The 23,025-nt window shown below is 38.3% G+C and overlaps 1 long non-coding RNA gene across 1 annotated transcript; it reads right to left on the bottom strand.

Moving 5' to 3' along the window:
- Positions 1 to 1,557: 1,557 nt before the first annotated feature.
- LOC118840758 lies at positions 1,558 to 21,823 on the bottom strand. Its single transcript, XR_005009815.1, has 4 exons — positions 21,675 to 21,823; positions 19,939 to 20,040; positions 4,131 to 4,266; positions 1,558 to 1,909 (listed from the first exon to the last, which is right to left on the bottom strand). It is a non-coding gene; the product is annotated as an uncharacterized LOC118840758 (long non-coding RNA).
- Positions 21,824 to 23,025: the final 1,202 nt, after the last annotated feature.

The following is a 23,025-nucleotide window of genomic DNA, read 5'->3' as shown; positions in this document are numbered from 1 at the left end:
GATATAAGATGGGATAGAACAGGAGTTTCTACCACAGGAAAAAAAAAAGCCTTAATGGCAGGATTGCCAGAGTCCCTAGCCACAGCAGAAGAAAGATCTTGAGGAGCATCCTGACAGTCTCATCTCAGAGCAGTATTCAGGAAGCCTAGGCTGGAACTACAACAGAAGATATCATCAGGCAATTCTTGTAGAGATTGGGACTTAGTCTAGTCACTGCCCTCAGCATCAATCAGGGCCTATCTAGGTCATCCAGGAGTTTTCAGAAGGAGTCTGGCTCTTGTGCAGTACCTCATCCCAGAACTGAGACTACTGCTGTCTATCTATCTATCTATCTATCTAATACTATAGAAGAAATGTATTATTTAAATAATTGAATATCAGAAAAATACATTGAACAAGCCATAAGGGAGCTCCTGGAGGAAGAAAACTCCAGGACCAGATGGATTTACAAGTAAATTATATCCAGCATTCAAAGAAAAATTAATTGTAATGTTACATAAACTGATTACAAAAATAGGAAAAGAAGGAATTCTTCAAATCTTTTTCTATGATACAAATATGGTCTTGTTACCTAAACCAGGAAGAAACAAAGCAGAGAAAGAAAGCTACAACATTATTTATCTAAAACCAAAAGCAAACATGACACATAATAGAGAAAAATTAGCCTTTCTATTAACGTTAGATGTAAAGCAAGAATGTCCATCATCACTACTATTTAACACAGTGCTAGAAAAGTTTCCTAATGCAGTAAGACAATGGCAGAATTGGTGTGAATATGGTTCCAGACTTGGGGGGGGGGGAATAGGGAGGAAAATGGGTACATCCAGGGGCAGGGCTGCTGTCAAAGCTGTGGAAGAGATGGCTGGACAGCTCAAGTCTAGAGTGAAGTGAAGCATGGCTGAGGCTATGTGACATTTCCAGCTCTAATGATTTGTCTATCTCTGTCTTTGACTATACTGGGTATAGTTTTAATATATCAAGTAGTATTTCTTGAGTACCAAATATGTGCATGCCATGGGTATTTGATACAGGAGTTACAAAGATGCATATAATTTGTAAGTATATTAGGTACAGTTAGTTAATCCATTTTTTAAATGAGAGGTCTAAAGGACCTTTAATATAGCTCTGACATTTTATGTTCCAAGGCCTCTTTCAGCTTTAGTGGTTTGAGTCTATGAATCTAAGTTCTTTCTTACAGAACAAATGATTCCTGAGAAGAAATTGCACACGTTTGAAAAGCCCCAGTACTCTGGCTAGTCCCTTTCCCCCAGATAGTTGGCGTGGAAACTGTTTATTGGGTTTAGACGCTTTCTGAAACATTGCCTATGTCCTCAGTTTTCTATGTTGGCAACTACCCATGGACCTTTCTCCTTCTGCTCAGGCTCATCAGAATTACTGAGCAAAGTGCAGTGTGCCAAAGGTTAACAAAAAAAGATAACCCCAGGAGAGAATGGGGTTCCCCGGTACTGGCCTATTGCATCAGCCCAGAGTCCATAGACCTTGGACAGAGTTTGAGCCCAACAGGCTGAGGCAGCAGTAACCTGCTGTGGGCTGCTTATTTACACTAATCTTTCCCTAAATCTTTTGTTTCATTTTTATTTTTTAAGAGATCATAGGATTTGGAGCCAAAGTGCTTATTTTTACAGATGAGGAAACTGAGGCTGAGGGGGGACAATAACTTTCCCATGGACATGTAGGTAGTAGGCAATAATGAATGAGAAGCGGCAAACTGTGTTTCTGACATAGGACCAGTTGTTCTAAATCCAGTGGCCTTTTGTTATCATCATATTCTTAATCATCCATCATCATCATTGTAATCAGTCAAATGGCAGCTGGTGAACTTGGATGCTTTCTGTGGGCTTCCAGTGCTCTTATGTTGTCTCCTTCTCTCCCTGTCTTCTGTGGTATCCTTTCAGGAGAATGAAGTGAAAAGGCCACAAGTTAGAGGAACCAAGTTTGAGTCCTGGTTCAGACCCTTCCTGACAGTGTGACAAGTTACTTAACTTCTTAGTGTTGGTGTTCTCATCTGTGAAATGGGAATAAAGCTTTCACTGCATAACTCATAGGGTTGTTGGAAAGAAAATGCTTTGTAAACCTTGAAGTACCATATTGATTATTATTGTTATTATCATGACACCTCCTTTCTTTCTGTCAATATTCCATAGACTCACAAAACATCAGAGGAGGAAAGGACTTTTGAGATTATCTAGACAAGCCTGTGCTTGAACAGAAATCCCCTCTATAGCTGACAAGTGATCATTTTTCCCTTCCTTCCCCTTCCTTCTTTCCTTCCTTCCTTCCTCCCTCCCTCCCTCCCTTCCTTCCTTCCCTCCCTTCCTCCCTCCCTTCCTTCCTTCCTTCCTTCCTTCCTTCCTTCCTTCCTTCCTTCCTTCCTTCCTTCCTTCCTTCCTTCCTTCCTTCCTTCCTTCCTTCCTTCCTTCCTCCTTCCCTCCCTCCCTTTTATCCTCCCCTCCTTTCCCCCTTCTCCTCTCTGGCCTGCTGGAATAGGCCTGTTCTTAAAGCAGCTTTTCCTAGCAGAGTTCAGGTCACTTGTAGAGCTCCCTGAATGTTTCTGTTAAAATTTTTTGCAAAACTAGCTCTCTTAAATTGCCTGATTTGTGCAGAGGGTGAACAATACAATTGCATGTATAAAATTCTCAACCCAATTTTTAGAACTTGTTATTAGAACTAACTCAAGGCCTTTGTATCCCATTAGAATAATTTCTATTTGACATATACAATCATCTGATCTTGTTGCTTTCTCAAAAAAAAATTTTACCCCACTTATTCACTTCAACTGCTCATTCCCCCTCTTATGAGCACATAGGTAAACAACACTTTGTAAGGAGATGACTTCTTTACCTAAGCTTAATTGCCACACAAACGAATTTACCTAAGAGATATTTATTTTACTCTAATTTTAACAAAAGACCTGGGATAAGATGTGTAAGTAGACTAAGTAAACAATTCCAAATTGTATCAAATGAGTTGTCTGTAGTAAAACATGTTCAAATGAAATAGATATTACAGCCATGTAGACCACCGTTCTTAAACACTTTCTAAACATGAAGACATACTTAAGGTAATTCTTGTGTAATTTGCTTGTATTTCAGAACATGTTCTATGTACAAGTTTATTTTAAGTACCTAATCTTACACACAAATATACAACTACTAGCTGGTAGATGACAAGTCCAAGTACTCATCTACTTAGTACTTAGATACATGGGGTGTTCTGGGAGAGCTAGCACCTCTGGCGTGAGGGCTGCTGAGCCTTTGCAGGGCTGCTCATTCACCTTTGGTGTCTATCTGATTCACCCAACTCTCACCTGTGACTCCAAGAAGGTGTAACATGTGCAGTAGCCATGGCCCAGCAAACTCTCTTGGCAAATGGGCTAAACTAGGCTGAGGGTAGCTGATAGATCTCAAACCTCTTAGTGTGTTAGGGGATGTCTACCCCAAGCATGGAAAGACTTTTGTCAGCAGAATAGGAAGATGAGAACAATTTGTTCCAACAGCCATGAAGGTGGTTGAAGCAGGTGCTGTGGAGCACTTAGAGCTTGGTCATACACCAAGGTCATCCACTGCATCTTGGCCCACCAACAGCTGCCTTGACTTTTTTTCCTGCTACTGGACTACTGACTCAAGAAGAGAGTGAGGCTGAAGATTTTGTGCAACTCTGCCTCACTTTAATTCAGTTTGTGCACAAGTCAAGACATCACCTGTGATGTCATTGGTTCTCTTTGAAAACAAACAACAACACTTGTTTGTCTAGGATATGGAAAAGACTACAACTTCAGGCTGAATAACTTAAATCTTACATATTTTCGTCTTATGATAGTGACTTAGATGTGTTCCAACATTAGTCTGTTAGATAAAGATTTAATATCATGTTCATATCTTCCCTTGACTGCCTGCCATGATTATAGAAATTTGCCAAACAAGGAAAAAGAGGAATATAGGTATAGTAAGAGAAAAATGCTCTTCCTAGCTTGATGTCAATTCCAGGCAAGAGATCCCCATTGTACTGACAGAATGTCACGGCCAGGCTCAGAATTGTTAGCCAGGTGGGAAGATTTTCTGGTCAAGAGGAAATGTAACACTGGGGAAACTGAATCAGAAGAGTCCTACCTCAGTCCATGCAAAAAGTTGCTCTCTCAACATTTCCCTGAGACAGAAATCCTCCTGTAGCAGTTCATAGGTGTCACTCCCACAGGGCTGCTGGCATCATGGTTCATTGGCTCAATGTCATTTCTGATAATCATACCTGGAATCAGAGTCAGAAAAATATCAATCACATCCCATAAGATTTAACCTTAAAACAGAAAGATTCAATAACCACAGCTTAGGACTAGAGTCAGTAATATTCCCATGTTATTGAGAATAAATATTACAGATTGACCTCTTAATTAAGTGCCTAAGACTGGAGTATGTTAAGACTAAGTTGACTCAAGATATAACTTCAATGTATGCCATTCCAGGTATAACTTTGTACTTTTCATAATCATAAGACATCCCGTATACCGCTACTATAAATTAAATTTTGTAAAAGAGTGTTAGTAATACAAGAGGAGATCTCATCTCTCAGTAATCACATTCTGATGTCTCATTCCTGGTAGAGTAGTAAGTCACGGGACGGATGGAGGGGATGAAGCTCTGGGTCAAAACACCCAAAGTCACCCTTTTCTCTGTTCTTAAAATAAAAGACTTGTAAAAGCCAGTATAGCTAAGTGTTAGTGCCACAGAGCACTTTTTAAAGTTCACACGATGGTTATACTTCAAACCTTCAGGAGATGAGAGATCTTGCTACCAAGTTAAGATGTAGCTTTAACACAGCTAAACAAATTTAGGTGGAACCTACTTTCTTAACATAATTTGATTTGTAATCTAGCAGGGTGTGGAGCTAACTAGTTCTTTCACCTCAGAATCTTGCAGATCTCAGGTGTAAGCATTATAGAGCTTTATACCATATCACCAGCAGAGCTGAAACAAGCTTATGATTGTGCCCAAATAACAAGTTCCAAATATCTGATTAAATAAAACAATGAAGAATTTTTTTGGAAATCATTGTTATAATCCTAATGAAATGAAACACTTAATGAAATAGTACCTTTCTTATTTTTTTAAAATTTATTTTATTTTTAATTTGTGGAATAAAGCAAGCATTTCCATAACATAATATAATAAAAAATTACACATGAATATGCAAATCTACTATGTATAACTTGCTATTTTAAATATACAACAAAGTTATCATGAAATTTTTTTTCTTTGTTTCCTTCTCTCCCTCCACCCCTGTCCTCGAGATGGCCACCATTAGACACAAATAAGTATGTGTATGTATGTGTATATACACATGTATGTATGTATGTGTATATATGTATATGTATATGTATATGTGCACACACATATATATGTAAAATTATTCTATACATTCTCCTATTTATCAGTTCATTCTCTGGATACAGATACATATGTCCTTTATAGTTAATTTAGGTATTTATAATAGTCAAAATAACTTATTTGCTCAAAGCTGTTCTTAATATTACTGTGCATATTAATTACTGTATACACTGTTCTCTTGGTTCTGCTCATTTTGCTCTTCATTATTTTGTGCAAGTCTTCCCATGTTTTTCTAAGATCATTGAGCTCATCATTTCTTATAGCACAGTAGCATTCCATCACAATCATGTACCACAACTTGTTTAGCCATTCTGTGATTGATGGACATCCCTGCAATTTCCAGTTCTTTACCACCACAAAAAGAGCTCCTATAAATATTTTAAAACATAGTTATTTTCCTTTTTTGCTAATCATCTTTGGAAATAGACCTAATAGTGGCATAGCTGGGTCACAAGTTATATGGGTGGTTTAATAACTCTTTGGGCATAATTCCAGATTGTTCTCTGAAATGGTTGGATCAGTTCACAATTCCACCAACTATGAATTAGTATCCCAATTTCTCCACATCTCCTCCAACATTTGTCCCTTCCCCCTTCAATCTGGTAAGTGTAAAATGATATCTCAAGGTTGTTTTAATTTGAATTTCTCTAATCAATAATGACAGAGCATTTCTTTATATGACTATGTTGTTTTGATTTCTCATTGGAAAACTGCCTGTTTGTATCCTTTGACCATTTATTGATAGGGAATGACTTTTACTCTTGTAGATTTGACAAAATTCTTTATATATTTTAGATATTAGACCTTTATCTGAGAAACTTTCTGTAAATTCTGCCCCTCCCCCATTACCTGCTTTCATTCTGATCTTGGTTACATTTGTTTTATTTGTACAAAGACTTTTTAATTTAATGTAATCAAAATTATCCGTTTTACACCTGACTTAGCTCCCTATCTCTTGTTTATTCATAAATTGTTCACCTATTCATAAGTCTGATAAGTAATATGTTCCATGTTCTTCTAATTTTCTTATGATATCTTTATATCTAGGTTATGTATCCATTTTGACTTTATCTTGGTAAACGTTGTAAGATATTGGTTTATGCCCAGTTTCTGCCATACTACTTTCTAGTTTCCCCACAATTTTTATCGAATAATGAATTCTTTTCCCAAAATGTTATCTTTATTCTTGTCAAATACAAGGCTATTGTGTTTATCTGCTGCTGTAAATTGTGTGACTGCTCTGTTCCATTGATCTACCTTTCTATTTCTTAGCCAGTACCAGATAGGTTTGCTAATTACTACTTTATAATATAGTTCGAGATCTAATACTGCTAAGCCTCCTGCCTTTACATTTTCCCTCATTATTTCTTTTGATATTCTTGATTTTTTCCTTCCAAATGAATTTTGTTATTGTTTTTTCTAATTCAGCAAAATATTTTTTGGTAATTTAATTGTGATGGCATTGAATATATAAATTAGGTTGGATAAAATTGTAATTTTTATTATATTGGCTCTGCCTACCCATGCACAATGAATATTTCTTCAATTATTTAGATCTGATTTTATTTGTATAAAAAGTTTTTTTGTAACTTTGTTTATAGTTCCAGGGTTTGTTTTGGCAGGTATTTTATACTGCCTAGAGTTATTTTAAATGGGATATCTTTTGTTATCTCTTCTTGTGAGGTTTTGTTTGTGCTAGATAGGAATGCTGATGATTTATATGGATTTATTTTATATCCTGCTACTTTGCTAAAATTATTAATTGTTTCAACTAACTTTTTAATTGAATCTTTGGGATTTTCCAAGTATATCATCATATTGTCTTGCAAAAAGAGATTTTTTAAATTTCCTCACTCTCTATTCTGATTCTTCCTATTTCTTTTTCTTTTCTATTGCTATTGCTAGGATTTCCAATATAATATTGAATAATGTTGGGGATAGTGGGTATCTTTGTTTCACAGCTGATCTAACTATTCTAACTATTTTTGTAATATTGGGGATTTTTATATCCATATTCATTAATCAAATTGTTCTATAATTGTCTTTCTCTCTTTTTACTCTTCCTGGTTTAGGTATCAATATCATATTTCTTTCATAAAAGGAGTTTGGTAGGATCCTTTCTTTACCTGTTACTCCAAATAATTTATTTAATGTTGGAATTAGTTGATCTTTAAATGTTTATAGAATTCATTTGTAAATCCATCTGGTTCTGGTGCCTTTCTTTTAGGAAGCTCATTTATGGCTTGTTCAATTTCTTTTTCTAAAATAGGTCTCTTTGGATATTCTATTTCCTCTTCTGCTAATCTAGGCAATTTATATTTTTGTAAATATTCTTCCACTTCACTTAAATTGTTAAATTTATCGGCATATAATTGGGCAAAATTACTCCTTATAATTGCTTTAACTTCATCTTCATTAGTGGCATATTCACCCTTTTCATTTTTGGTACTAGTGATTTTAAAAGAGTGGGTTAAAGAACAAATCATAGAAATAAATAATTTCATTAAAGAGAGTGACAATAATGAGACAGCATATCAAAATCTGTGGGCTATAGCAAAAGCAGTGATTAGAGGAGCATTTATATCTCTACATTCAAACATCAATAAAATAGAGAAAGAGTAGACTAATGAATTGGGTATGCAATTAAAGAAACTAGAAAAAGAACAAATTAAAAATCTCCTATTAAACACTAAATTGGAAATCTTAAAAATTAAAAGTGAGATTAATAAAATTAAAAGTAAAAAACATTGAATTAATAAACAAAGCTAGGAGTTGGTTTTATGAAAAACCAAAATAGATAAACAATTGGCTAATTTGATTTTTTAAAAAGTGAAGAAAACCAAACCATTAGTTAGCACCATTAAGACAACTCTTTAGGAACTGAGTTTATAACCTAACAGTTGTTTTGTTCATCCTTCATTCTTGAAGAGGACCGATGACATCTCAAGGTGATGTCTTGACTTGTGCTTAAACCTGATTTAAGTGAGGCAGAGCTGCTTGAAGTTGTCAGCCTCTTTTTCTCCTCCGGAGTCATCAAAATTCAGCAGCAGAACAAATATCAAGGGGGGAGCCAAGATGGCCACATGAAGGCAGCGTCTTACCGGAGCTCTCTCACAAGGTCTGTCAGATTCCTATAAAAAAGTGAATTTGAGCAGATTTGAGAGAGTCAGAAACCACGAGCAGTCTGCGTGGGGCAAATTTCTGAGTCGGGAGAGGCTGAGAGGCCGAAGGCACGAATCTGTAGGCTCGGAGAGTGCTCGGTGCAGAGCTGCTCCAGAACAAAGCGGAGACTGCCGGCCGGGAAATCCACATGGGAGACAGGCTGGGAGAAAGCTGGGCGCCCGAAACCGGCGGAGATCCCCAGGCCTCCCAACACAGGACGGCAGTCTGCGGAAGTGACGAGAGGCAGCGCAGCGCCACTGGCCGGGAAACACCGACTCCTGAGGCTTGCAGCTCAAACGTATGAACGCGGTTTCTTGAACTTCCGGGTAGCATAATGTCCAGGTAAACGGCTATAATCCCTCTCCTCCCCACCCAGAGAATTCCTCGGGGAAAAAAAAAAAAGAATGCTGGAATTGAGCAGAAAGTAGTGGGGCTTCAGTGGTCAAATAGTACAAGTTCATTAGTCCCAGAGGGGCAGAGTCGGAAGGGGTCAACACCACGAGCCCAGACGTAATCTTGCTCCCCCAGGGGAAGTGCCAGACATCAGCTCAAACAACAAACAGCTGAGACCATTGCTGAAAAGCAAGTGCTGGAGAGCACCCATAGGGAGTGAGAAGCCAGGGAGCCAGACCCCTCCCCCACACCTCAGGAAACTGAAGGCTATAATTCTAGAGTCACAACCCCCAGAATAAGAAAGCTGGGACAGAAAGCCCTGAGGACCAAAGGTAGAAATTCGTTGTAAAGCCAGGAAAAGGCAAACCAACATGAAGAAGAACACAAAAAAACCGAGGACAATAGAGTCTTTTTATGGAGACAGGCAGGATCAAAATACCAATATGGAAGAGGACAACAATGACACTGTAGATACATCGGATACCTCAAAAGGTAATATGAACTGGTCTCCAACCCTAAAAGCATTGCTGGAAGAGCTAAAGGAGAATTTTAAAAACCAAACTAGGGTACTAAAAGAAAAAATGGAAAAAATGGAAAAAAATCCACTGATGAAATCAAGTCCCTAAAGAATAAGATTGGCGAAATGGCTACGGAGATTAAGAATCTAGAGAGAGAAAATGACACCCTGAGAGGCAAAATCAACCAATCGGAAAAGGAGACTCAAAAGCAAAATGAAAACACTAACTCATTAAAAATTAGAGTTGAGCAAGTGGAAGCTAATGAATCTATGAGGCACCAAGAAGTAGTGAAACAAAACATAAAGAACGAAAAAATAGAAAAAAAATGTGAAATATCTGATTGGCAAAACAACTGACCTGGAAAATAGATCCAGGAGAGACAATTTAAGAGTTATTGGTCTACCGGAAATCCACGATGAAAAAAAGAGCCTTGACAGTATCTTCGAAGAAATTATCAAAGACAACTGCCCAGAGGTCCTAGAACCAGAGGGCAAAATAGTCATTGAAAGAATTCACCGATCACCCCCTGAAAGAGATCCCAAACTGATAACACCAAGAAATATTATAGCCAAATTTCAGAACTATAAACTCAAGGAGAAAATACTGCAAGCAGCCAAAAAGAAGCAATTCAAATATCATGGAACTATAGTCAGGATCACGCAGGATCTCTCAGCTTCCACATTAAAAGACAGGAGAAATTGGAATATGATATTCCGAAGGGCAAAGGAGCTGGGACTACAACCAAGGATCAACTACCCAGCAAAACTAAGCATAATTTTTCAGGCAAGGCGATGGATGTTCAATGAAATAAGGGAATTCCAGACCTTCCTGATGAAAAGGCCAGAACTCAATGGAAAATTTGATCTCCAAATACAAAACTCAAGAGAGACATAAAAAGGTAACCAGGGGGAAAAACCCCCAAAACCTTATTAACCAATAAGGGCAGGTTGTTTACATCTTTATGTGGGATTATATCATCTTATGTATGTTTTATACATATATATATATATATATATATATGTATATATATATATATATATATACTTATATAAGTCAGTCTTGAGAATGGTACAGCTATTATGACAATTGAAAGGGATATACATAGGTTGTGAATTCCTGTATAAATTAACTGATGTAAAGATATAAAATATAAGTAAGAGACATAAAGGGAGGGCTATGAGAGAAGCGGTAAGGAGGTAGTAGAAAAGGGTAAATTACACCAAATGAAGTGGCACAAAAACATATTATAGTAGAGGGAAAGAAGGGAGGGAGAAGAGCAGCATTTGAGCTTTACTGTCATCTGATCTAGTTCAAGAAGGGAATAACATACCCTGATAAGTTTAGAAATCTAACTTGTCCTACGGGAAGTAGGAGGTGAAGGGGGGAAAAAGGTGGTCAGAAGGAAGGGGAGAAGTAGCAAGTGGGAAATGGTAAGATAAGGGAGGGGAATAAAGAGGGAGGGTAAACTGAGGAAGGTGGCGATCAAAAGCAAAACTTTGTTGAGGAGGAGAAGGGGAAAGGGAGAAATAAAAGCATAAACAGGGGGAATTAGGATGGAGAAAAAGACACAGATAGAAATCATAACTCTGAACGTGCAGGGGATGAACATTCTCATAAATCAGAAGCAGATAGTAGAATGGATTAAAAACCATAATCCTACAATATGCTGTTTACAAGAAACGCATTTGAAACAGGGGGATACACATAGGGTAAAGGTAAAAGGCTGGAGTAAAATACATTGCACCTCAGCTAAAGTAAAAAAGCAGGTGTAGCAATCCTAATCTCAAACAAAGCAAAAGTAAAGATAGATTTAATTAAAAGAGATAAGGAAGGACATTATATCCTGCTAAAAGGCACCATAAACAATGAAGCAATATCATTGCTTAACATATATGCACCAAATGGTAAGGCATACAAATTCTTAGAGGAGAGGTTGAGGGACTTACAGGAAGAAATAGACAGCAAAACTATAATATTGAGAGACCTCAACCTCCCCCTTTCTGAACTTGATAAATCTAACCTCAAAATAAATAAGAAAAAAGTTGAGGAGGTAAACAGAATTTTAGAAAAGGCACATATGATAGACCTCTGGAGAAAACTGAATAGGGATAAAAAGGAATATACTTTCTTCTCAAAAGTACATGGCACATACTCAAAAATTGACCATGTACTAGGGCATAAAAACCTCACAATCCAGTGCAGAAAAGCAGAAGTAGTCGAAGCATCTTTTTCAGTTCATGATGCAATAAGGATCATTTTTAATAAAGAACCATGGAAAAATAAGCTAAAAACTAATTGGAAACTAAATAATTTAATTCTAAAGAATGAGTGGGCCAAAGAACAAATCAGAGAAACAATTAATAACTTCATTCAAGAGAATGACAATAATGAAACAACATACCAAAACTTGTGGGATGCAGCAAAAGCAGTTTTTAGGGGAAGTTTTATATCCCTAAATGCCTACATGAATAAAATAGGGAAAAAGGAGATCAATGATCTGGGCATACAGCTGAAAAAGCTAGAAAAAGAGCAAATTGAAAACCCCCAATTAAATACCAAATTAGAAATACTGAAAATCAAAGGAGAGATTAATAAAATTGAAACCAAGAAAACTATTGAATTAATAAATAAAACAAAGAGCTGGTTTTATGAAAAAACCAATAAAATTGATAAACCTTTGGTCAATTTGATTAAAAAAAAGAAAGAAGATAATCAAATTACCAGGTCACCTCTAATGAAGAGGAAATCAAAACAATAATTGGGAATTATTTTGCCCAACTGTATGCCCATAAATTTGACAACCTTAGAGATATGGATGAATATCTACAAAAACATAAACTGCCCAGGCTAACAGAAAAGGAAGTGAAATTTCTTAATAACCCCATATCAGAAAAAGAAATTGAGCAGGCCATCAATGAACTCCCTAGGAAAAAATCTCCAGGGCCAGATGGTTTTACATGTGAATTCTATCAAACATTTAAAGAACAACTAATTCCAATACTTTGTAGACTATTTGGGAAAATAGGTGAAGAAGGAGTCCTACCAAATTCTTTTTATGACACAAATATGGTACTAATACCCAAACCAGGAAGAGTCAAAACAGAGAAAGAAAATTATAGACCAATTTCTCTAATGAATATTGATGCAAAAATTTTAAATAAAATATTAGCAAAAAGACTGCAGCAACTCATCACGAGAATAATACACTATGACTAGGTAGGATTTATTCCAGGAATGCAAGGCTGGTTCAATATTAGGAAAACTATTAGCATAATGACCATATCAACAACAAAACTAGCAGAAACCATATGATCATCTCAATAGATGCAGAAAAAGCCTTTGACAAAGTACAACACTCATTCCTATTAAAAACACTAGAAAGCATAGGAATAAGTGGAACCTTCCTTAAAATTATAAATAGCATCTACCTAAAACCATCGATAAACATTATTTGTAATGGGGATAAACTAGATGCATTCCCAATAAGATCAGGGGTGAAACAAGGATGTCCATTATCACCCCTATTATTCAATTTGGTACTAGAAACGTTAGCTGTAGCAATAAGAGAAGAAAAAGAAATTGAAGGAATTAGAATAGGAAAAGAAGAAACTAAATTATCACTTTTTGCAGATGATATGATGATTTATTTAGAGAATCCTAGAGAATCAAGTAAAAAACTACTTGAAATAATAAACAACTTTAGCAAAGTTGCAGGATATAAAATAAACCCACATAAATCCTCAGCATTCCTATACATTACTGACAAAGCCCAACAGCAAGAGATAGAAAGAGAGATTCCATTCAAAGTTACTGTAGGCACTATAAAATATTTGGGAGTCTATTTGCCAAGACAAACCCAGGGCCTATATGAACATAACTATGACACACTTTTCATGCGAATAAAATCAGATCTAAATAAATGGAAAAATATCAGTTGCTCATGGTTAGGCTGAGCTAATATAATAAAAATGACAATTTTACCTAAATTAATCTATCTATTCAGTGCCATACCAATCGAACTACCAAAAAAATTATTTTACTGAGCTGGACAAAATAATGACAAAATTCATCTGGAAAAACAAGAGGTCTAGAATATCTAGGGTATTAATGAAAAGAAATGCTAGAGAAGGTGGCCTAGCCATACCAGATATTAAACTGTACTACAGAGCAGCAGTCATCAAAACTGCCTGGTACTGGTTAAGAAACAGGGGTGTGGATCAGTGGAATAGGATAGGTACACAAGTAGGAGAAATCAACAAGTGTAGCAATCTACTCTTTGGTAAACCCAAAGAGGCCAGCTTCTGGGCTAATAATTCACTATTTCAGAAAAACTGTTGGGAAAATTGGAAAATGGTAGGGCAGAAACTGGACATAGACCAATATCTTACACCATATACCAAAATAAAGTCAAAATGGGTTCATGACTTAGGAGTAAAAGCTGATACTATAAATAATTTGGGAAAGCAAGGAATAGTTTACTTATCAGATTTATGGAAAAGTAAAGAATTCATGACCCAACAAGAGATAGAGAGCATTACAAAATGCAAAATGGATAATTTTGATTATGTCAAATTGAAATGTTTTTGTACAAAAAAAAGCCAATGCAACAAAAATTAGGAGGGAAACAGAAAATTGGGAGAAAATCTTTGCAACTAGTATCTCTGATAAAGGCCTCATTTCTAAAATATACAGGGAACTGAGCCAAATATATAGGAGTACAAGCCATTCCCCAATTGAGAAATGGTCAAAGGATATGAACAGGCAGTTTTCAGAGGAAGAAGTTAAAGCTATCTATAGGCATATGAAAAAATGCTCTGGATCACTACTGATTAGAGAAATGCAAATCAAAACAACTCTTAGATACCACATCTCTCCTGTCAGATTGGCTAAAATAACAAAACAGGAAAATGATAAATGCTGGAAAGGATGTGGGGAAATTGGAACATTGTTACATTGCTGGTGGAGTTGTGAGCTGATCCTGCCATTTTGGAGAGCAATTTGTAACTATGCCCAAAGGGCTATAAAAATGTTCATACCCTTTGACGCAGCAATACCACTTCTAGGGTTGTATCCCAAAGAAATCACACAAGCGGGAAAAGGACCCACATGTACAAGGATATTTATAGTGGCTCTTTTTGTGGTAGCCAAGAATTGGAAATCAAAGGGATGCCCATCAATTGGGGAATGGCTGAACAAGCTGTGGTATATGAAGGTAATGGAATACTATTGTGCCGTAAGAAATGGGGATAATACGGACTTCGTAACAACCTGGAAAAACCTACACGACATAATTCTGAGTGAGCGGAGCAGAGCCAGGAGAACATTGTACACAACCACAGATATATGGATTATGTGAGGACCAACCCTGACATACTGCGCTCTTCTCAGCAACATAAAGTGCAAGGACAACTCCAGGGGACTCACGATGGAGAATGCTATCTTCATCCAGAGAAAGAACTGTGAAGTTTGAATACAGATTGAGGCCCACTACATGCTCGCCTTTTTTGCTTCTCTTTTGTTTTTGTTTTTGGGTTTTTTTTTGGTTCTGTTTCCTCTTTCTCATGATTCATTCCATTGGTCATAATTCTTCTCCACAACTTGACTAGTGTATAAATTAATTCAATGCGAAGTTATACATGGTAGTTATATGAGATTCCATGCCGTCTTGGGGAGGGAGGGGGAAGGGAGGGGAGAAAATCTGGAACTCAAAATTATGTAGAACTGTGTGTGGTAAACTAAAAATAATAAATAAATAATTGAAAAACAAAAAACAAAAAACAAAAAAAAAACCAAATATCAAGATGACTGGGGATGGCCCAGGATGCAGTAGGTGACCTTGACTTTTCTAAATTAAGGTCTTTCTCAGGTCTCAGTTTGTCTGAGGCAATGCCCTTTCAATGACTAAAGACTAGGTAAGAACTGAGACAAAAGATGGCCCAATTTCCCATCACAAAAATACTAATCTGGGAGGGGAAGGCCCTCTAGTTTCTGGCCAGAATAGAAACTAATCACCATTTACAGTCATTCTAAGTCATCAAAGTCTAAACAATGATGCTGTAAGTGGAGAAAGGCACAACAAATTTGATTTAGTTGAAATATGTCCTGAAACTAAATTAGAATGTGGTCCAAGTGTGTTCCCCTATTAGGATAGTTGTGGTAGATCAGACAGTAGTACATTAGCTGGTAAACAAAATTCTAAAAAATTAATTAAGATCCAGCATGATATCATTTATATAAATAGATCCAGATGTGATTGACTTTATTCTGTGTTCATTTTAAGGGAGATGTAGTCTCCTGGTAAAATAATTGTGATAAGTTTGAATTTACTCTACTATTAGGCTTTAAGATACAATTTTGGAAAAAATGCACGGGCCAGGAAAACTTGAGTTATATACTCTGATTTCAGAAAATTTGAGAGCTGTCCGATCTTGAAACAAGTTGTTTTATCTCAGGATTTACTAATCTATAAAATGGGTAAGGTGGTAGTGTCTACCTCCAGGTAGGCTGTTATATGACTGTCACTGGGGACTACTGTATTTGGCACTCAGGACCTACAGTAAGAAAAGCAGTCTCTGAAAGTTATCCCTAGAACCCTGAGAATAGTAGTAGCTGCCCTCTAGAAGCCTGACCTGACAATCCAAACAGAAGTTGGGGAATGCTGCTATTTCTCTCTTTCCTTCCTTCCTTCCTTCCTTCCTTCCTTCCTTCCTTCCTTCCTTCCTTCCTTCCTTCCTTCCTTCCTTCCTTCCTTCCTTCCTTCCTTCCTTCCTTCCTTCCTTCCTACTAATGGCAACTTTTAAAATCTCAAAAAAATCTCTGGCCTAGTGTTTCAAGATTGAGAACTCATTGTTACCACTTAGCTCATTGTTAAAGACACGTGGTGGCACTCACCACTCCCCTGGAATTTTTTTCTATATACTTTCAAATCACCCCAAAAGCCTGATCAAATCTTTGTCCCCACCTTCTTACTTGTCCTGAGGGTGACAGATAGGGTATGGGGGTGGAGTTGGGGGAAAGTAACTTTGAATTCCCTTCCCTCTGCTCCCTTTCCCCTGCTTATTTCAATGAAACCTCCAGCTTTTAAACTTTTATTTTAAACTTCCTTTTAGCTGCTCAATTCCTAAAGTTTCTACATTTCAATAGAATCCCATACTATTTATAGATCTGAATTGTCCTTTAGCACAAAAAGTTGTTACTCAAAACTTATGGCTTACTAAATTATTATTTCCTAAAGTGTATGGTTCATTTTCAACTCAGGTAACTTTTTGACTAATTTTCCTATAACAACTAAACTCTGTTGGATTATTGCTTGATTGGTTACAATTTAGGTCTGGGCCATCTTGAGTCATCTTGCCACTAGACTCCATGACTCTGGAGGAGAGATTGAGGTTCAGCATTAATTAAATCTAATTCACACCTTTGGTCCTCTTCACGAATGAAGGATGAACAATCTGTGAGTAGTAGCGGTTCTCTAAGGAACCAACTCACTGTTTGAGTTGGAGGAATGCTATCTTCTCCTCCTCCTCCTTCTCCTTCTCCTCCTTCTCCTTCTCCTCCTTCTCCTTCTCCTTCTCTTCCTCCTCCTCCTCCTCCTCCTCCTCCTCCTCCTTCTCCTTCTTCTCCTTCTTCTTCTTCTCCTTCTCCTTCTCCTTCTTCTTCTTCTCCTCCTCCTCCTCCTTCTCCTTCTTCTCCTCCTTCTCCTTCTCCTTCTCCTTCTCCTTCTCCTTCTCCTTCTCCTTCTCCTTCTCCTTCTCCTTCTTCTCCTTCTTCTTCTTCTTCTTCTTCTTCTTCTTCTTCTTGTTCTCCTTGTTCTTCTTCTTCTACTTGTTCTTCTTCTTCTTCTTCTTCTTCTCCTTCTTCTTCTTCTTCTCCTTCTTTTTCTCCTTCTCCTTCTCCTCCTCCTCCTCCTCCTCCTTCTCCTTCTTCTTCTTCTTCTTCTTCTTCTTCTTCTTCTTCTTCTTCTTCTTCTTCTTCTTCTTCTTCTTCTTTTCTTAGCACATGCGGTCCCTTTCTCCATTTGGGGCATCATATCCTTACATGTGGGTGCTTGGTCCAAAGGAATATAATTTTTGGTTGCTTATAGTTTGTAAGATATCTTGGGGCTTGGGGCTAGATTTTAATTATTTAAAATTTTTAATTTACTTTTTGGTGATTTTGGTAACTGCAAGTTTGCATAGGAGATCTCCTCCCCATTAGGTTTACAAAGGGATTTAGTCATAAGGAGGGAGGAGTGTTGTACAGAAAGGGGACCCATGGAAGCTGTGCTAGGAGGTAATTTAGGAACTTGCTTAGGCTTCTCTGAAATCCCCAACAACATTTAAGAATCCAATAAAGGGACATTTGCAATTGGGTTTAATTATGAGGACTGATTTAGAAGCTCCAACAGCTAGCAAACAGTCATAGTATGTGCCCCCAACCTTAAGAGTAATATGGAGTTTACTGTTTTGGAAAAAGAATGGGATAACTGGGGCTAGGAAATCAGGTCCTGAGAAAACAAAAAAATCCTTCTTCAAAACCCACAGTTCCTAGCCCTACCCAGCACCTTCACGCATTGCTGTTCCTTTGGGAACCTCTAGATCCATTCCCTTTTTGACTTCTAGGAATCCTAGGTGGCACAGTGGATGGAATTCTGGGCCTGGAGTCAGGAAGACTCCTCTTCTTGAGTTCAAATCTGGCCTCAGACATTTGCTAGCTGTGTGACCCTGGGCAAGTCACTTAACCCTGTTTGCCTCAGCTCCCTCATCTGTAAAATGAGATGGAGAAGGAAAGAGCAAACCACTTCAGTATCTCTGCCAAGAAAACATCAAATGGGGTCATGAAGAGTTGGCCATGACCGAAACATGACAGGACAACAACTGAAAAATCCATTCCCTTTTTGACTTCTAAGGTCCCTTTGTTTCTTAATGCAGCCTTGAGCAATGTGAACTTTGTTCCTAACGTAAAAACATTCTCACAATACCCAAGGTTTAGATATAGCCTCTGACACAGTCTATACAATGGCCTCTTTAATGGCCTATGTAGTAGCTTCTGAAGCAGTCTGCTCAGGGATGTCAGAGACAGCCCACACAGGAGCAAGAGTAGTTTGAGCTGGAACAGGCAATAGCAGTTTGCTCTTTCTCCTCCTGTCTGTCCTCTCTTGTTTTTCTTTTCCTTGTTTTCCTTTCTCCCTACCTTCCTAGTCAATTTGGGCTGCCCTTAAGCCGACTTATAGGCATCTCATGCCATCCAGGGTATGCTTTATAGAAATGTCCTCTTATTTCAGGCTATGATTGATTATGGGATCTAGTCTCACATACGATTTAGCACTTTTGCAAAGTCTGTCATAAAATGATTAAGATTCTCACATGCCTCCTGCACTGTCTCCTGGAACTTATTCCAGTTGACATGCTGCACAGTCATTCATACCCTTAAGCAAAGATTGCCTGGCCTGCTGGAATCTGATGTAATCATTTGTTTTGTTGGGATCCCAATCTGGGTCCTTAAAGGCCAACTGGAAACACCCTGGAGGTCAGAGACCTCTCCCTCCGCTGGAACTAAGCCATTTGTTACTTCTATGATGGCTTATCTCTCTCTTGAGTAGTATTGTAAGCTTTCAAAATGACTTAAAGTGATCTATAATTGCTCTGGGGTTCTCATCAAATCTAGGAATATTTCTTCTCCAGATAGAGAGGTTCAAGGAACTAAAAGGCTGGTGTTGTCATGAAGGGGTCGGCAAACCATATGAAATGGTCAGGGAACTACATGCTTTTAGGGGTGCTTGAGACCCCAAAATACCAGCATGCAGGGTCCTGCTTGGAAGAATTCGACGCAAGCCTTCTCACAGCCAAAGAGAGACAAAGTTTACTACAGATTCACCATAATGGTTGTCTTAAGAAATTTCACCCTTTGTGACACTCGTTTTCACAAGGGTAGATGGAATCTGAGCACCTTAGTGGAGGCAAGATGAAACTTATATACAGGAAGATTGTAGGAGGGATCCAGGGTGGTCCTGGGGTGATGGGAGGAGGGGTTTAGGGAGGGTCTTGAGGAAGTAGCTGAAGACTACCTGGAGATAACAGAGAATGTAGGGCTAGGCTAGTTTAAGGGTAACAGATTTAGCCATAGACACTTTGACAAGATCAAGGGTGGAAACTAGCCAGACAATGGAGGGCTAAGCTAGGTTAGAGTAATCTAGCCTAGAGATTTGGGCCTAGCAATAATGAAGGGTTTATGGCCTCAGGCAAATGCCTCATCTATTGGGAAGATTCAAGGGGAGTTCAAGGGGGCTCCCACAATCCAAACCTCATCATTCCCCCCTAAAACAAATGGGACCCAAATTCCTTTGGGATAAAGGGTGGAGGTCTCAGCCTCTGGAATTTCTTCCTGCTGTCAAGGGGTGTAGAGCTATCGCTGCCTTGATGGGTCCAGTTCAAGGGGGTCAGACTTCAGAACCTGGCCGATGCCAGGTCCAGTGGGCTAGAGACCTTGGATTCAGTTGAAGGTCGGTGTATCACTGGAAGAGGCTGGGGTCTTCCAAAACAGTAGTTTGAGGTCCTCCAAGGGCTCACAGGTATATTCTGGAGTCTCTAGGGGAAAAGCAAGAGGTGACACTGGTTTAATTCTAGAATTATGAGTCCGGCTGGGGAGGCCCTTGAGTTTTACTGCCATTGGAGTGGTGAGTATGACTAGATAGGGTCCCTTCCAATTGATATCTAGCAGGAATCCCTTCCTGACTGCTTAAGAGGTCAAAAAACTGGATGGCAGTTTTTTAGCTCCAGAACTGGTGGTTAGTTAATGGCTAAGGAAAAACCTATGAGTTATGTTGGTGCTTTTGATAGGGATGGAACTTCCTGGGGAGACATAGGATTTTCCCTTTGACCCTTGCTTTTTATGACTGACTTCATAGTGTCATACTTGCCCACAGTAGGTGAGCCTGCCAATGGGTTCAGTCCTTTGTCTGGGGACCTAGTTTATAAACTGATGGGGGCAAGATTAAGGACAACACCCCAAGAGTGTATCTTTCTCCCCCTAAATGAATTCAAGAGGTGTTGTCCCTCAGCACCAATGATGAAACTACTGCTAGAATAAAGACAAGTGTGCTTCTATTACTGTGCCATCCAGACTGATCAGACCATGATGGAAAGCACAATCTCCTTTACACCAATAGTGGGATATAAATCAATTTGATCTATATTCCCCTAGGACCCCAACTAAGAGACCAATTAGTGATATTTCACTAGAGCTCCTTAATTCTCTAAGAAAAAAAAAAAACTGTAAGAAACTAAAAAACCACTGATAGCAGAACACTGTGCAATTCTCCAGTTAGAAATGTTAGGAATTTCTCAATTCTCCAAAAATTTTGGAGAACAGCAAAGGAAACAAGCAAGCTAGTGCCCACTTTTCTAGTAGAAATGTTGGAATTTTCTCAGTTTTTCATTACAACCTGGTGCACACTCAAATCAACCTTCTTATTATCTCCCAATTTTATTTGGAGAGACCTTCTTTGGAAGAAACAGAAGATCTTGACTTTCAGTGGAGAGTCAGGTAACAGCAGCAATTCCTTAGAAGAAAAACCCTCTTGTTGGGTGGAAAATGTCCACTGGCTGCCAAAGAAATTTTCTAAGTAGTCTGGGGGACTTGGCCTTTCCCCTGAAATGCTGAATGAGCACCCAACCCCCACCTACCCTTACACTAGTGCAGTACTTGGTATGTAGTAGACACCTAATAAATATTTGCTGCATGAGTGACTGAAGGAAGACGATTGGCCCTAATGAACTCTTTGGGTCCTTCTGTTTGAGAGCATTTGATGATTCCATGACTGTTGAGAGGCAGGATAGTATAATAGACAAACAGGGTCTGGGTTCTATTCTTTGCTCTATCACTCATTGGTCACATGACTTTGGTCTCCTCACTGAGTCTCAGTTTCTTCATCTGTAAAATGGACGTAATAATACTTGCACTCCTTGGACTTTGCAGGGTCTTTGTGAGACTCAAATGTAATAATGTCTGCAAAGAGTTATCTAACCATAATGAAGTATTTAAGCAGGAAAAATTGTCATTTTGGTAGTGAATGGATAGAGACCTCTGGCCTCTGCCTCAGCACATGATAGCTCCCACTTGTATGTTCACCAACATTACCATTAGGGCAAATTCCCTGATGAGGAAAGCAATAGCTAGGACTTCCTTCTGGATTTAAGTAATTAGGATCTTAGTAACACACCACAAATACTTGAATGTTGTTCTGTCTCCAGGCGGAGGTTTGGAAGACATCAGAAATGGAAGCAGAAAACAGGCCCAACTTGCTGAAACTTGCAAATTTCTTTTCATTGACATTTTTTCCTTCCAGTTGGTGTCTACCACCTGCTAGGAGCACAGACCGTGCAGGAGCTGTATTGCTACAGACACATTTCTATCTTCAGTGCCTTTCTGTAATGGGATATGCAAATTTATGAGCATTCTCCGAGCTTTCCAAGCCAGAGTAAGCAACAGAAATCTTCTCTGGGCAAAGTTATTTGTGTGAAATATGCTGTAAATATTTGTCTAGCCCAAGAAAATAACTTAAATTACATAATTAAACTCTCTATAGACTCGGCTTTCTTATGAAATGACTAGGATGAGGGGATGGACAACAGCTGTCCTTTGGTTTTTCTGAAGCAGAGACTGTTTCTTTGAGAAGACATCTTCTTTCCTCTGGCATTATAAATGCCTTGCTGCATTTCTGGGGCTAATGAGAAACCAGGAAAAAATGTCATCTAAAGACCAGAGCACTATATTCAGAGTCAGAAGACCTAGATTTGAATCCCAGCCTGGCTAATTACAGCCTATGTGAAGTTAGGTAAGTCCTTCCCTTCTCTGGTTCTCAGTTTCCCCACCTGCATAATGTTGGGATCATATATTTAGAAATGGAAGGGATCCTAAATTCAACCAGTTCAATTTAAAGATGTTGGAAACTGAGGTCCAGAGAAGTTAAGTAATTTGCCCAAATTCACATAGTTAGAAGACATTAGAAGTAGGATTTGGACCCAAACCCTCTAACTCCAGAGTCAGTGCTCTTTCCACTATTCCACTCTTGGCATTGGACTAGAGAACAGTAATATCTCACATTGATATGGTACTTTAAGATGAACAAAGCATCTCCCTGGGAGCCAGGTTACATAATTCCTGTTGTTCTCAGTTTGCTGGTGGTGATTGTATTCTTGTAGGAAACTCCCTCTACCAAAGCAATTGTTCTGCTCCTTCTAGTCTTTGCTGGGGTGTTGAGAAGTCTCTAGAGACTCTCTAGCCACTAGATCCCTGGTTGCCTCTGTCTATTTTTCAGATTAAGTAAATAGCCTTAGAGTATGGTCATCCACTTGGCAAATGGCATTTGATTATAGTCTACGAATAGTAACAGCTGTGCAAATGGCATCAGAAAAATTCCTTTATTCCACCTCAACCACCAGGATACCCACTCCCTGCCCTTCAATTCATCCTGTGGTGTTCTATTCACCACACTTCTTCTAAAGAGCATTGACTCAGAGAAAGAGGGTTTAGGTTCAAATATCATCTCTGATATCTCCTCCCGGTGTGAG

This window comes from Trichosurus vulpecula, chromosome 3 (genome assembly GCF_011100635.1).
Source record: "Trichosurus vulpecula isolate mTriVul1 chromosome 3, mTriVul1.pri, whole genome shotgun sequence".
Lineage (NCBI taxonomy): Eukaryota > Metazoa > Chordata > Mammalia > Diprotodontia > Phalangeridae > Trichosurus > Trichosurus vulpecula.
Note: the sequence above shows the minus strand (reverse complement) of the source record. Positions and strands in the feature narration are given on the sequence as shown.